The sequence below is a fragment of the Sorex fumeus genome, unplaced genomic scaffold (genome assembly GCF_029834395.1).
Source record: "Sorex fumeus unplaced genomic scaffold, SorFum_2.1 ptg000003l, whole genome shotgun sequence".
Classification (NCBI taxonomy): domain Eukaryota; kingdom Metazoa; phylum Chordata; class Mammalia; order Eulipotyphla; family Soricidae; genus Sorex; species Sorex fumeus.
Genome location: NW_026606060.1, coordinates 8,495,036 through 8,510,285, shown reverse-complemented (window position 1 = coordinate 8,510,285; position 15,250 = coordinate 8,495,036).

Here is a 15,250-nt window from a genome sequence, read left to right as displayed (position 1 = left end):
ATTTTCATAATACTGTAGCACTGTTGTCCCATTGTTCATCTATTTGCTCAAGCGAGCACCAGTAACGTCTCCATTGTGAGACTTGTTTTTACTGTTTTTGGCATATTGAATATGCCATGGGGAGCTTGCCAGGCTCTGCCATACAGGCAGGATACTCTCGGCAGCTTGGTGGGCTCTCCAAAAGGGACAGAGGAATCTAACCCGGGTCAGCTGTGTGCAAGGCAAACATCCTACCTGCTCTTCTATGGCTCCAGCTCTATTTTCGTATGGTTCAGAAAAAAAATTTAATTGTCTTTTTGCCTATCTGTTATTTTGAATTAGGACAACACTTGGTAGGGCTCAGAGCTTACTCCTGGCTCTGTACTCAGGGATCATTCTCGGGGTGCTTGGGCCAACCATATACATGACTAGGATGAAGCCAGTGTTGACCTGCCTGCTGTATTATCTCCCCAACCTATGTTCTTACTATTAAATTTATCACTTGCCAAAATTTGAGATTTCAACCAGAAGACGGTGGGATATCTGACACAGGTCAGCATGTTTATGTTTTTCTTATCTACTTACTAGGCAGCTTAACAGAACAGTTTTTATCCAAAAATAAAATCCATTTGACTTTGCTTCATAATGGAGAAAAAAACGTGTCTTTTTTGTCTTTACTAGAATTTTTTCTGATATCACAATAAATAACCTCTGAATAGTACTTAAGCTACACATATTTTACTGACCAAACTGTAGAGGCAAGTGCTTATGGCTAGTCTACCTTTTCCATTCCCATAAAGAAACACAATTCCAAAATTACACATTCCCCCATTGACTCTGACGGCCCTGGGGCAGCGGTTAACAGAGCTGAGTTTATTCTTTGTGTGGAGATTAATATTGCATGCAGTAAAACACAAGTCAGCCAGCACTCCCATTGAAAATATATGACTGATCAGAATTGAAAAACAGGCGCCTTCTGACCTTAGTGCACGGTGAAAGACTCCTGGTGAGGGCATTCCATTTGCTCCAGCATCAAGTTCTTACTTCTAAAATCCAAGTCTAAAGTACTTTTTGCGGTTCCGAGGCCATGCTCCTCTATCACATCCTCATGCTGAAATATTGCTCTGTCACCCTGTCCAATGAAGGTGTCCAATGTCCAACCAAACAATTGACTTAGCTCACTCATTATCTATTTTTCCAAAGAAGTTTAAAACATTTTGTGAATGATCCCTCAAAACCTACTCATCATCAACTCATACCCAGACAAAGATCATTTCTGCTAATTATTTCACTTCACTTTCCCCTCTTTCTTTCCCTCTGCTGATACTGTCCTGATGACCAGTGGTTTCCCTACCCTTGGCTGTGATACTCATTTTTAGTGGGATGTGGGCCAAGGGGGCACAGCATATCAAGCCTTGGTCCACACTCTACCCTGATGCTCACACATGTACTAGAACGAGGGTTAAGGGTTATACTTCCTGTCATGGTGCTCACACATCTTGTTTTAAAACTGTGTTTTGCTTTGTTTTGTTTGGGGGCCACACCCGGCAATGCTCAGGGCTTACTCTTGATTCTGTGCTCAAGAATCACTCCTGGAGGGGCTCAGCAACCATACGGGGAGACAAAAATCAAAATCTGGTGGCCTTGCGAAAGACAAGTTCCCTGTACTATCCCTATGGCCCTTTTTTAAAAGATATTTTTAATTTTTTATTAGGTCAGTGACTTACAGAATCATTCATGATTGGGTTTCAGGAATACAGTGTTCCAAACACCAATCGTTTCAACACTCTCCACTTACCTCCACCAATGACCCCCATTTCCTTTCACCCACTCACCTATCTGTAGAGGTACTTTAAAAAAAAATAACTTTTGGCACCATGGTTTACAGCATTGTTACCGATAAGGTTTCATGCATAACACTTGACTATGTTTCAGCTCCCTCTCTTCTTTGAGGTTGAACATTTCCCTCTTGCATTGTTGGAATTCCTCCCCTGTCTTATCCCCCCTTATTTCTCTCTCTCTCTCTCTCTCTCTCTCTCTCTCTCTCTCTCTCTCTCTCTCTCTCTCTCTCATACGCACACATCATGCTTTCTGCTGAAGACCAATTTTCATGTTCTTTGTTTCCATTGGCTTTGGGCATTTATTATTCCACAATTTTCAAATAGCATGTCAAGTATTTCATGAGGAAGAGGCAGAAGCAGAGTTTTTTCATTACAAAAACCACTTCTCCGAATGTTGTACATCACTGCCTTCTAACAATTTTTCAGAAAATAGCGAGTCTAGAAATACTGATTTGATGCTAACAGATAGAAAGCAGCAAGAGTGAGAGGATGTCATCACAGAGATTAGATTTGAATAGAGTTCTTTCTGTCTCATTTGTTCCCTCTAACTCTCTTTCCATGCTTTTTTTCTTTCTGGAAGCCAGCTGCTACATTGTGAGTTGCCTAGTGGAGTGGCCCATTTGGCAAAGAACCAGCAGAACACTCCAGCCAGCAAATAATAAGGAATTAAGGTCCTGAGGTCATTCACAAACTCAAACCTTCCAACCACCACTTGCATAACTTGGAAAGCAACCTTCTCCTGGTTGAGCTTTCGGATAAGACCATAGCCTCAGGACACAACTTCACTGCAGCCTTACTCTATGCTTTGACCAAAGGCACCCAACCAAGGCACATGAAGATTCTTAATCTACAGAATTTTTCTCCATTCTATTATCAATTTTTTTAACTTTTGTGGAAACCTATCTTACAGAAATAGATAAGTAATATAACAAGTAGATAGAGATGAGGAAATAAAAATTTTCCTTTGTAGTTAGTGAAAATATCAACTCACTCAATCATTCTAGAGGAGAAAATGGTAATTCTTAGTACATGGAGGAATTACTTGATCTGGATTTGCAATTCAACTCTTAAGTTTATGCTCTCAGAAACTACCATTGACACCCCACCAAAAAAAGAACACAAGTAAGGCTGTTACAATGTGTTTTGTCATTTAAAAAAAATGGGACATAATTGAGATGTCCATTATTCAAAGAAGAATAAATAAAAAGTAATGAACACTTTCTCTATAATACTGTGCTATACTTCCAAATAATGACATAACAAGGTGGCTAGTCTATAGAACAAAAAATTTTATGAAAATCTGAAAAAGGCATGAAGTTTCATCATACTGTTTGAGGAAATGAAAATATTTTCTAAATAACCCAGTATGTTTTCAAGAGTGTACAAAAATGCTTGTACAGGCAGAAAACATTGTTATTACCTATTTTCTATGTACATTTGTATAGGTGTGGGATAGCAATTTAGTAAGTGAGAAGGACATATTGAAAGAACAATTTTTAATAATGTTCTACTAAATCTGGACCATGACTAATTCAGCCCTGTTTTAAAATGTTGACAAACAAAGCATACGTTACTTTGGTTAAGTTTTATTTATAATTCAGGAATCCTTTCTGCTATACCACATTATTAGACTTTTGCTTCTATGTCATTTCAGAAATGCAATACATTCAAGGTAAAGGCAGCTTATCATTAGAAACACAATTTCACCAATGACTTTCTTTATTCTGATGCTGGATTTGAGATAGTGAAAACTATTTCCAATGACAGACTTCTAAAAGTACCAAATTTAAATTAAGAGGTCTTTCAGCAACTGCTGATAAAGGACAGACGGGCGTTACGAATACTTTTCCTGGCTTCTGCCGCATCTACCACCACTTCTGCTCTTCTCTCTTTGAGGTCTTCCTTGATAGCATCTCTGCACTGCTTTGCGAGCTCGGACGTTCGCTTGTGGTTGCCTGAGGCATGTGCCAAATCACGCTGGCGAATAAGCTCAAGAGTTTTCGAAGACAGGCGATTTTTTGTGGCTATCTCTCTCTTGGCGTTCCTCGCACATTCATGGAAGTGTTGTACCAGTCGATCGTATTCCTCATCAATGTTGTCAACAATGGCATCTTCCCATGTTGCCGCAATAGTGCCAAAGAGCTCCCAGTTGGTGGTCGTTCTGGGAGTTCTCTTTTTAAACTTTGCAGCCCTTTCTCCCTGCTGTGTGAAGTAGAATTTTGCATGAAGGAGATGGTGGTCCGATCCCGTTCGAAATTTTGAGACAACAGCGACATCAGTCAGGCAAAACCGTTGATTGAATATGATGTGGTCTATTTCATTATGGAATCATCCACCAGGAGACTCCCATGTCCAATGTTTAGATTCTGCCTTCTGGAACTGTGAGTTACCATGGATGGTCTTGGTCGACATGAGGAACTCAGACAGTCTCTCACCCTGTTCATTCCATTCTAGGCCATGGGTCCCGATGTGAAGTTCTTCAGCTAATCTTCTCAGTCCTATCTTGGCATTAAAATCACCCACAATGATCTTGTAGAAGGTGTGGTCTTCTTTATAGAACTTCTCTAGCTCCATGTAGAACTTCTCGATTTCTCTTTCATCATAATGAGATGTTGGTGTGTAGACAACGAAGATAGAAACTGCAGGCAGTGAGCCACATCTATTCAAATGTAAACGTCCGATTCGGGTTGTTAGCATTCGACTGAATCAATGCTCTTGGCCAAGTTTGTGTTGACAAGGACACCAACGCCTCCAACACCTCTTTTATCGCATGTTCCGAGGAACAATTCTTCTCCAGTGTCGAAAACGGTGTGATGAGATTGGTGCCTTCTTGTCTTGGTCAGACCAATGATGTCATACTTGATCATTCGTGCTTGTACCATCAGGTCCTCGACAGATGCATCTGATGCTAGCGTACGTGCATTGAAAGTACAGACGATCATTTTTGTCTTCCTTCGTTGTGGCAGCCTAGTTCGGCCTTGAGATTTTATCGGCCTCTCCTTTCTCATCCTTCTCAGTGCTGCCCTGTCGGTGAAGCCTTCAGGGTCAGGTGAATGAGACCAGTTTTAGTTACTGGTTTTGGCATATCGAATACACGATGGATAGCTTGCCAGGCTCTTCCGTGCAGGCTAAATACTCTTGGTAGCTTGCCAGTCTTTCCGAGAGGGATAGAGGCTCAAAGTAATAACTAAGAGGACAAAGAACCTCTGGCTCCGGGCACATCTCTTTGATTCCACTGTTCTTCCTGCATTAACATATGCCTCAGAGACCTGGGCCCTACGTAAACAGGATGAGAATGCTATTCGGGTCTCCCAAAGATGAATTGAAAGAGCTATGCTTGAAATATCACTTTTCACTCAAATAAGAGAAAGAATCCGGAGTTCCGACCTCCATCGACGATCAAGAATCAGGGTTGCTGTCTCGTTTGCCAAGGTGTCAAAAATCAGATGGGCTGGTCACGTAATGAGATTTAAAGACTACCGCTGGACTAGAGCTGTTACCGACTGGATTCCACGGGATGTCAAAAGACCGCGTGGCCGCCCACCTACCAGATGGTCAGACTTCTTCACCAAGATCATGAACGATAGGTTTGAGGATCTTCATGTTCCCAGAGCGAACAGATGCCATTGGGCTACACTAGCACATGGCAGGGACAAATGGAGACATTACTGGCACCCGCTCGAGCAAATCGACGACTAACGGGAAGTTAAGTGATTAAGTGATTGTTTCCTCAAACATTTGACAAGATTGACCTTAACTATATGGCTAATATAATCCCTGTCGTATAATAACTTACTTTAAGTTGTATGCCTGATTTGTTTGTGGGATATAAAAAAAATAGTAAGACAGTAATACCCAATGCCAGAAAAAACAGGCCAGGAGGACTGGTCAATAGTTGGTCAGTGGTGTGGGAAATAGAGGGTAGTTGAAATAGAGGAGGATCTGTTATGACAATACTAGTTGGAAATGATCACTCTGGACAAGAACTAAGATTTGAAAGCAGGTAAAAGGATATACATGACAATTTTTAGCATCTTTGTCACAAACCATAATACTTAAAATGAGAGAGAAAAAGAAAAAGAGAGTGAGAGAAAAGAGGTGCTTGTCATCTACCAGGCTGAGGTGTGGGGAGGTTCAGAGGGGTGAGAGGGAAACTGGGGACACTGGTGCTGGGAAATTACACTGCTGGTGGGATGAGTGTGGAACATTGTATGACTGAAACACAATAGTGAACAATTTTGTAATGCTCTGTCTCACGGTGATTTAATTAAAAAAATTTTAATTGTATGCTTGAACATAGAGGTGCAGATTCTTTAGAATAGCCAAGATATTGAAGCAACACAAGTGTCCATAAACAAATGACTGGATGAAGAAATTCTGGGACATATGCACTTGATCACTTGACATCCAGTAACTCATTGATTTGATCAAGTGGTCGCCAGTAATGTCTCCATTCGTCCCTGTCGTGTGTTAGTATAGCCCAATGGCGTATGCTCATTCTAGGAACAAAAAGAGCCTCAAACTGATAGTACAGGGTCTTGACGAAGAAGTCTGACCATCTCGTAGGTGGGCGACTGCGTGGTCTTTTAATGTCCTGTGGAATCCAGTAGGTAATGGCTCTAGTCCAGCAGTCATCTCCAAATCTCATTACATGTCCAGCCCATTTGATTTTCGACGCCTTGGCAAATGAAACAGCATCCCTGATTCTTGACCATAGGCAGAGGTTGGAACTCTGGATTCTTTTTCTAATTTGAGTGAAACGTGATACTCCAAGCATAGCTCTTTCCATTCCTCTTTGGGAGACACAAATAGCGTTGTCATCCTGTTTTCATAGGGCCCAGGTCTCTGAGGCATACATTAATGCAGGAAGAACAGTGGACTCGAAGAGATGTGTCCAGAGCCAGAGGTTCTTCATCCTCTTAACTATTTCTTCGACACGTTTGAAGGCGTTCCAAGCCGCTTTCTGCATCCTGCGCAACTCAGGTGCCAGGTCATTCGTCATGTTGACTTCTCGACCTAGGTACATATTAAGTGTTGCATTCACAGATGGTTATTCCATTGAGAAAGAATGGATCGTCAGGAATGAGACTATTTCTCATAAACATTGTCTTCATGAGATTCAACTGGAGTCCGACCTTTCCACACTCACGGTTGAAGTCGGCCAGCATTTGTGCTGCTTCCTAATATTTGGTGTTATTAGAACGATGTCATCAGCAAAGCCAAGGTGGTGTATTTGCTGACCATCTATCTTCACTCTGATTCCTTCCCATTCCAGTCATTGCATGATGTTCTCTAGGGTGGAACTGAAGAGTTTCAGTGAAATGGTATCACCCTGCTGAACCCCTATCTTGACATGGATGATCACTTCTTTGTAGAATGGTGAGATCCTGGTAGTGAATTCGTAATACCGCTCACAGAGGATCCTGAAGCATTGCGTTTGAATGCCCTGATTGGCTAGGGCTTCGATGACCGCTTATGTCTCCACAGAATCAAAGGCCTTCTTTAAATCAATGAATGTTAGACAAAGCGGCATCTTGAACTCCTGAGAAACCTCAATGAGTTTGGTTATCAATAAACACTATTGAGCTATGAGAAAAGATGAAATCATGCCATTTGTCACTATGTGGATCATACTAGAGGGTATAGTGTTGTGTGATGTCAATTAGGAGGACAGAACAAGCTCTCATATTGAGCTATAAAGGTGCAAGCTAAGGGAGGAACAAATGACCAAAGAAAACAGAACTGGATAGTTGGACAATAGAACTGACTCTCTGCAGTAGGGGAAAGATTGGGGAGAGGACGGGTCACAGAGACGTTGGGAGGGAAGCAAAGATTCAGAACGTAGATGTGGAGTTAGAACGATGGATGCGTGAAACTATAATTTACAGCATTGCAAATCATGATACCTCAAAAATGAGTAAAAATAAATTGTATGCTCAAAAAATAAGTGCTAATGACATAAACACAGAAAATTTCAAAATAAGACTAAGGGGGAAGTTGCAAAAACAATCTTGAATAAAAATATTATCTCTGTGCAAAAGGACTGTCTGATGATTAAAAATAATTTACTAATAGTAAGAAGATCAGTAATCCTATTTCAGAGCTCAGAAATACTTTTCAGATGCAAAAACTATACCAAGAGGAGAAGAGATACGTAAAATCTTTGTATGACCAACTTATACCTGGAAATCCTAACTTAATACTCAACTTTAACCATTAGACAGAACTGCTTTTATCAACTGTACTTTCTTGAGAGCTAATTCTGTCAAAATATAAGATGTTCTTTGACCAATTGGTGGTTTTGAATAGAGTAGAAAGAAATAATTCTGTGCAATCGGATTAGAAAAGACTGTCATTGTGTTAGATAATAATATCCTGTGGGGAGATTTGGTCTTTTCAGGCAAAAAGGTTTTAAAGACTTGTCATGCCTATGTTTCTTATTATTTTCCTCTCCATCCACTAGTTTAAAGAGTAAGTTATTTCTGACAAATAGCAATTATCAAGTACTGGAGATCTTTTCTTAAAAATAAAAAAACTGTGAGAGAACAAGTAAGAAAAATAAGTAACATTTTGAAAGAAAAAAACATTATAATATTTTGTGAAAAGGATCTGTTTATAAGAGAAATAAATTAGAAAAGCCAAAATATGATTTTCTTCTCTCATAGCATAGAACATAGGATAAATCTTGGAGATACCGGACCCTCACCTCCAGGTGGATAGGGGGCATCCAGCCGGGAAGCACTCCTGCCCCCCAGCCGTGCCTCAGATTCCTGCCTGAAGCCCAGTGGGGAGACTGTCGACCACCCTTCCTCCATTCCAGGATCCTGGGTGGGAGTCGCCTGGGACGGGCTAGGGGCGTGGCCACCAGGAAAGGGGCGTGGCCTCTTAAAGTGGGCATGGCCTTCGCCTCTGCAGGCAAAAGCTCACGCGGCCGCAGTTATATCACTCACATCAAGCACTCAGGACTCCCAACCCACAACTTGCCACCTAATATCAACCAAAAATTTCCCACCTCTTCTACTACAATCCAACAACACCCCACTCACCTACTCAATTTCCAACAAAGACCTATTTGAAAATAGCTGTATAAGCTCAGTATCAAATAGCACCTCTTCCAAAAGTTTCACACAATGTCGGTTATAAAACAAAGTATAACGCCTGATTAAGAAGAAGGTCAAACTCAGAAACGTAGAAGTGTGCCTACCATCGACCAAACCTTATCCAAAATCCTTTCCCACTATAAGAGGGAACAGTATAATCTGCGCCAGATGGGAACCGAGGTCCATTTTTCGGCAACAAAACTGAACGGCTCCTGGCAGTCTCTCCTCATTCAACCAGGTACAGCCTGCCCCCACGGCTTGGGACTCCCCCAGGGAATGCGCAGCTAGCTCGATCCCCTAGAATTGCCGGTTTTCTCCCTTGACCTGCGCGGGATGGGAACTGAGGCAACATCACATCCCGCGGCAACAAAGCTGAACGGATCCAGGAAATCTCTCCTCACTCAACCAGAATAGTAACAGTGGACGTGAAGGACTAAACCACACTGGTCACAATGGTAAAGCAACGCAAAAGCCCACCAAACTTTCTTATTGAAGAGGCTAGCCCAGAAGACACCAACAGTATTGTAGTGTTAGACAACCTCTCTGACAAGGAATTCAGAAGGGAGCTACTTAGGATGCTTAGGGAACTAAAAGAAACAATGGAAAGCAATGCCAATAAAAGACAAGAGGATTTGAAGGCAGAAATGAGGAAAATGCAATCGGAAATGTCAGACCTGAAAAACCTGGTAGGCGAATTGAAAACCTCCGTGGAAGGCCTCAGCAGCAGAGTAACAGCTGCTGAGAACAGAATCAGTGAGCTCGAAGATGAAGTTCAGAGACTCGCCAGAAAAGAGCAGAAAATGGAAAAGAGACTCACAGTTCAGGAACAGATGGCAAGAGAAGATTGTGATGAAGTCAAGAGGGGCAACATAAGAATTATTGGAGTCCCAGAGGGACAGGAAGAAAACCCTGATGAAGAAGAAACTGTCAAAGACATCATTGCTGCAACGTTTCTAGAGCTGAAGAAAACTTGTGACCACATTCAGGAGACCCGAAGGGTACCAGCTAGAAGAAATCCGAACAAAATTACCCCAAGACACATCCTGATCAAAATGACCAAAACTTTAGACAGAGACAAAATTCTGAAAGCAGCAAGATCGAAGAAAGAAATCTCTTACAAAGGAGCATCCTTAAAATTCACAGCTGATTTTTCTGATGAAATCATCAGGGCCCTAAAACAGTAGTGGGACATAGTGAAAAAACTCAATGAAATAAATGCCTCTCCAAAAATACTTTACCCAGCGAGACTCTCATTCATAATAGAAGGAACAACACACAGTTTCACAAACAAACAACAGCTCAGGAACTTTATAGACTCAAGACCATGGTTACAAGTACAACTAAATGGGCTACTTTAAGACAGGAGAGGCCCCTCAAATACACCTAATTTCAACAGAACAATGGGACAAAATTCCATAACAACAATCTCTCTCAATGTCAATGGGCTAAACACACCAATTTAAAGACACAGAGTGGCAGGATGGATTAGAAAATTGAACCCAACATTCAGCTGCCTGCAAGAAACACACCTCAATTGTCAAAGCAAACACAGACTCAGAGTCAAAGGCTGGAAAACAACCCTACAGGCAAACAGCTCCCATAAAAAAGCTGGTGTAACCACCTTAATATCAGACCGCATTGTCTTCAGAGTGAAGAAGGTCATAAGAGACAGTGAAGGCGATTTCTTAGTGATCAAAGGATCTGTACAACAGGAAGAACTTACAATAATAAATGTATATGCACCTAATGAGAGACCAGCAAAATACTTAAAACAACTACTCATATATTTGGAAAAAGACATCAATAGCAACACAATACTAGTGGGAGACTTCAACACCGCTTTGTCACCTCTGGATAGATCAACCAGACTCAAGCTTAGCAAGGACATACTTCATCTGAGGGAAACAATGGAAGAAAGGGACTTAGTAGATATATACAGGACACTTCATCCTCAAAAAGCTGAATACATATTCTTCTCAAGTGTACATGAACATTCTCCAAGATAGGCCACATGCTGAGTAACAAAACATACCTCCATAAAATTAAGAAGATAGAGATTGTATCAACAATCTTCTCAGACCACAAGGCGCTGAAATTAGAAGTAAATCACACACAAAAACAGAAAACTAGATCAAACACCTGAAAATTAAACAGTGTGCTATTGAACAACGAGTGGCTTAGAAAGGAAATCAAAGAGGAAATTAAAAGATTCCTAGAAACGAATGAAAATGAGGACACAAGTTACCAAAACTTATGGGACACAGCAAAAGCTATGTTAAGAGGAAAGTTTATAGCTTTACAAGCATTCCTCAGAAAGGAGGAGCGAGCCCACATAAATAAACTAACCTCACAGCTTAAGAGCTTGGAGAAAGACCAAAAAAAGGAGCATAACCCGAACAGGAGGAAGGAAATAATAAAACTGAGAGCAGAGATTAACGAGATGGAAACCCAAAAAACAATCTGAAAGATCAATGAAACCAAGAGCTGGTTCTTCGAGAAAATTAACGAGATCGATAAGACTCTAGCAAAACTCACAAAGAGGGGCAGAGAGAAAACCCTAATAAACTGAATCAGAAATGAAAAGGGGGTCATAACAACAGAAACTACAGAAATTCAAAGGATCCTCAGGGAGTACTTTGAGAAGCTTTATGCCAAGGAACATCAAAACCTCGAGGAAATGGATAAATTCCTAGACTCCTACAGACTCCTAAGGCTGAACCAACAAGACCTGGAATACCTGAACAGACCTATCACCATCAAGGAAATTGAAATGGTAATAAAAAGTCTCTCCAAGCACAAAAGCCCTGGCCTGGATGGATTCACTAGTGAATTCTTCCAAATCTTTAAAGACTTACTCCCAATCCTCTTTAAGCTTTTCCACGAAATTGAAATATCAAAAACACTTCTGAATAGTTTCTACGAAGCGAATATCACACTGATGCCAAAAGCAGACAGAGATACCACAAAGAAAGAGAATTACAGGCTGATATCCCTGATGAACACAGATGCAAAGATCCTCAACAAATTACTAGCAAATAGAAACCAACTACTAATGAAAAAGATCATACACCATGACCAAGTAGGATTCATCCCAGGGATGCAAGGATGGTTTAACATTCGGAAATCAATCAACAAAATCCATCATATCCACAAAAGAAAAGATAAAAAGCATATGATCATATCAATAGATGCAGAGAAAGCATTTGACAAGATCCAGAACCCCTTTATGATGAAAACCCTAGCCAAAATGGGTATAGAGGGGACTTTCCTCAACATAGTTAAAACCATCTACCACAATCCTACAGCAAGTATCATCCTCAATGGGGAAAAACTGAGAGCCTTCCCTCTAAGATCAGGGACGAGACAAGGATGCCCACTCTCTCCACTGCTGTTCAAAATAGTACTGGAAATACTTGCAATAGCGATTAGGCAAGAAAAAGATATTAAGAGAATTCAGGTAGGAAAGGAAGAAATCAAGCTCTCACTATTCGCAGATGATATGATACTCTACTTAGAGAACCCAATAACCTCCAACAAAAAACTCTTAGAAACAATAGACTTGTATAGTAAAGTTGCAGGCTATAAAATCAATACCAAAAAGTCCATGGCTTTCCTATACGCAAACAGTGAGAGAGAGGAAAGCTACATGAAAAAACAATCCCATTCACAATTGTGCCCCAGAAAATCAAATACCTAGGAATCAGCTTAACTGAGGAAGTAAAGGACCTGTACAAAGAAAACTACAAAACGCTACTTCGGGAAATAAAAGAGGACATGAGGAAAAGGAAAGATATCCCCTGCTCATGGGTCGGGAGACTTAACATTGTCAAAATAGCAATACTACCGAAAGCATTGTATAAATTCAATGCAATTCCTATAAGGATACCCATGACATTCTTCAAAGAAATGGAGCAAACAGTCCTGAAATTTATGTGGAACAATAAGCCCCCGCGAATAGCTAAAGCAATTCTCGGGAAAAAGAAAATGGGAGGAATCAACCTCCCGAAATTCAAACTCTAATACAAAGCAGTAATAATTAAAACAGCATGGTACTGGAACAAAGGCAGAACTGCAGACCAATGGAACAGGGTTGAATACACTGACATCTCCCCTCAATCATATGATCATCTAATCTTTGATAAAGGTGCAAGAAATGTGAAGTGGAGTAAGGAAAGCCTCTAACAAATTGTGCTGGCATCACTGGACGGCTACATGCAAAAAAAATGGGCTCAGAACTCTGCCTAACACCATCTACAAAAGTAAGATCAAAATGGATTAAAGACCTCAACATCAGACCAGGCACCATAAGGTACAATGAAGACAAAGTTGGCAAAACCCTCCATGACATTGAGGCTAATGGTATTTTCAAAGATGCCACGCCACTGGCTGAGCTAGTAAAAACAGAGATAGATAAATGGGACTATCTTAAACTAAGAAGCTTCTGCACCTCAAAACAAACAGTGACCAAAATACAAAGACAGTCTACAGAATGGGAAAGGATATTTGCCGAATACACATCTGACAAGGGGTTGATATCAAGGATATACAAAGTATTGGTTGAACTCCACAAGAAGAAAACATCCAACCCCATCAAAAAATGGGGCAATGAAATGAACAGAAACTTTCTCAAAGAAGAAATCTGAATGGCAAATAAGCACATGAGAAAATGCTCTACATCATTAATCATCAGGGAGATGCAGATCAAAACCACAATGAGATACCATCTCACACCTCAGACACTGGCGCACACTCAAAAGAACAAAAGCAACTGATGCTGGCGTGGATGTGGCTAGAAAGGGACACTCCTTCACTGTTGGTGGGAATGCCGACCAGTTCAGCCCTTTTGGAAAACAGTATGGACGATTCTCAAAAAATTAGAAATTGAGCTCCCATTTGACCCAGCAATACCTCTCCTGGGAATATATCCCAGAGAGGCAAAAATGTATAGTCGAAGTGACATCTGCACTTGTTTGTTCATTGCAGCACTCTTTACAATAGCCAGAAACTGGAAGAAACCTGAATGCCCAAGAACAGATGACTGGTTAAAGAAACTTTGGTACATCTACACAATGGAGTACTATGTAGCTCTTAGAAAAGATGAAGTCATGACATTTACATACAAGTGGTACAATATGGAAAGTATCATGCTACGTGAAATGAGTCAGAAAGAGAGGGATAGACATAGAAATATTGCATTCATCTGGGGGATATAAAGCAACAAAATATGCGATTAATACCCAAGAATAGCTGAGATCAACACCAGGAGGATTACTCCATAGCTTTGAGGCCAGCCGGGTAATCTAGGGGAAAGGGCAGTTCAGATAGAGAAGGGAGCACCAAATAAAGGGTGTTTGGAGGATCCTCCCAGGAGGGGAAATGCATGTTGAAAGTAGACTATGAACTGAACATGTTTGCCACTCAATGCCTCTTTTGCAGACCACAACACCCAAAAGGAGAGAGAGAGAACAAAAGGGAATACCCTGCCACAGAGGCAGGGTGGAAGGGGGGGTGGGCCGGGATATTATCCATGGTGGTTGAAAATGGGCACTGGTGGAGGGATGGGTATTTGATCATTGTATGACCGAAACTCAAGCACAAAAATTTGTAAATCTACAAATGTACTTCATGGTGCTTCACTAATAAAAAAAAATCTTGGAGATACGTTCTTTCTGGGATAACAGTAAAATATACCTTGAGGTTGAAACTTGGTTTGTTTTTACTTGCTTCTGGTTCCTTAACATTTGGATAAAGACTGTACAAGAAGAAAAGGATTCTCAAAATTGGATTAATAAGATGAGCTGTTCCAATCTTAAATGTGATAGTACTGAATGGGTCTGTCAAGCAATGGGCAGCAGAAACTAGGATTGAAAGGCAGATCACAGAAGACAAGGCATCTAAGGAGCCTTATTTATTTCTGAACAAACATGCTCTTCAAAGAAAATTGGAAATAAAATCTGGGAGTTAGTGCCAGATAAAATAAGATTTCCAAAGTCTGAATTCTCTCAAACATTAGTTTGAGATTGATAAAATGGTTTTATTTAATCAATCTATTAAAAAGACATGATTTTTTACTCAGGCTACATTATTCTACATTTAAAAAACATCCTCCTCCTGAAAGAAGATATTTGGTTTACATTCACTGTGAAAAGAAAGATACCAAATAGCCTGGGTCCCAGCCAAGTGTGGCATTAAAGTCTGTTTGTCTCTCCTTTATGTTAAGGGGCATTACTACTCTTTGACCATCACCTATACTCATAATGACTCTATTTGTACTTAAACATGATAATTTTCACAACTATATGGAAGGAAGTCAAGGTTTATATTTATCTG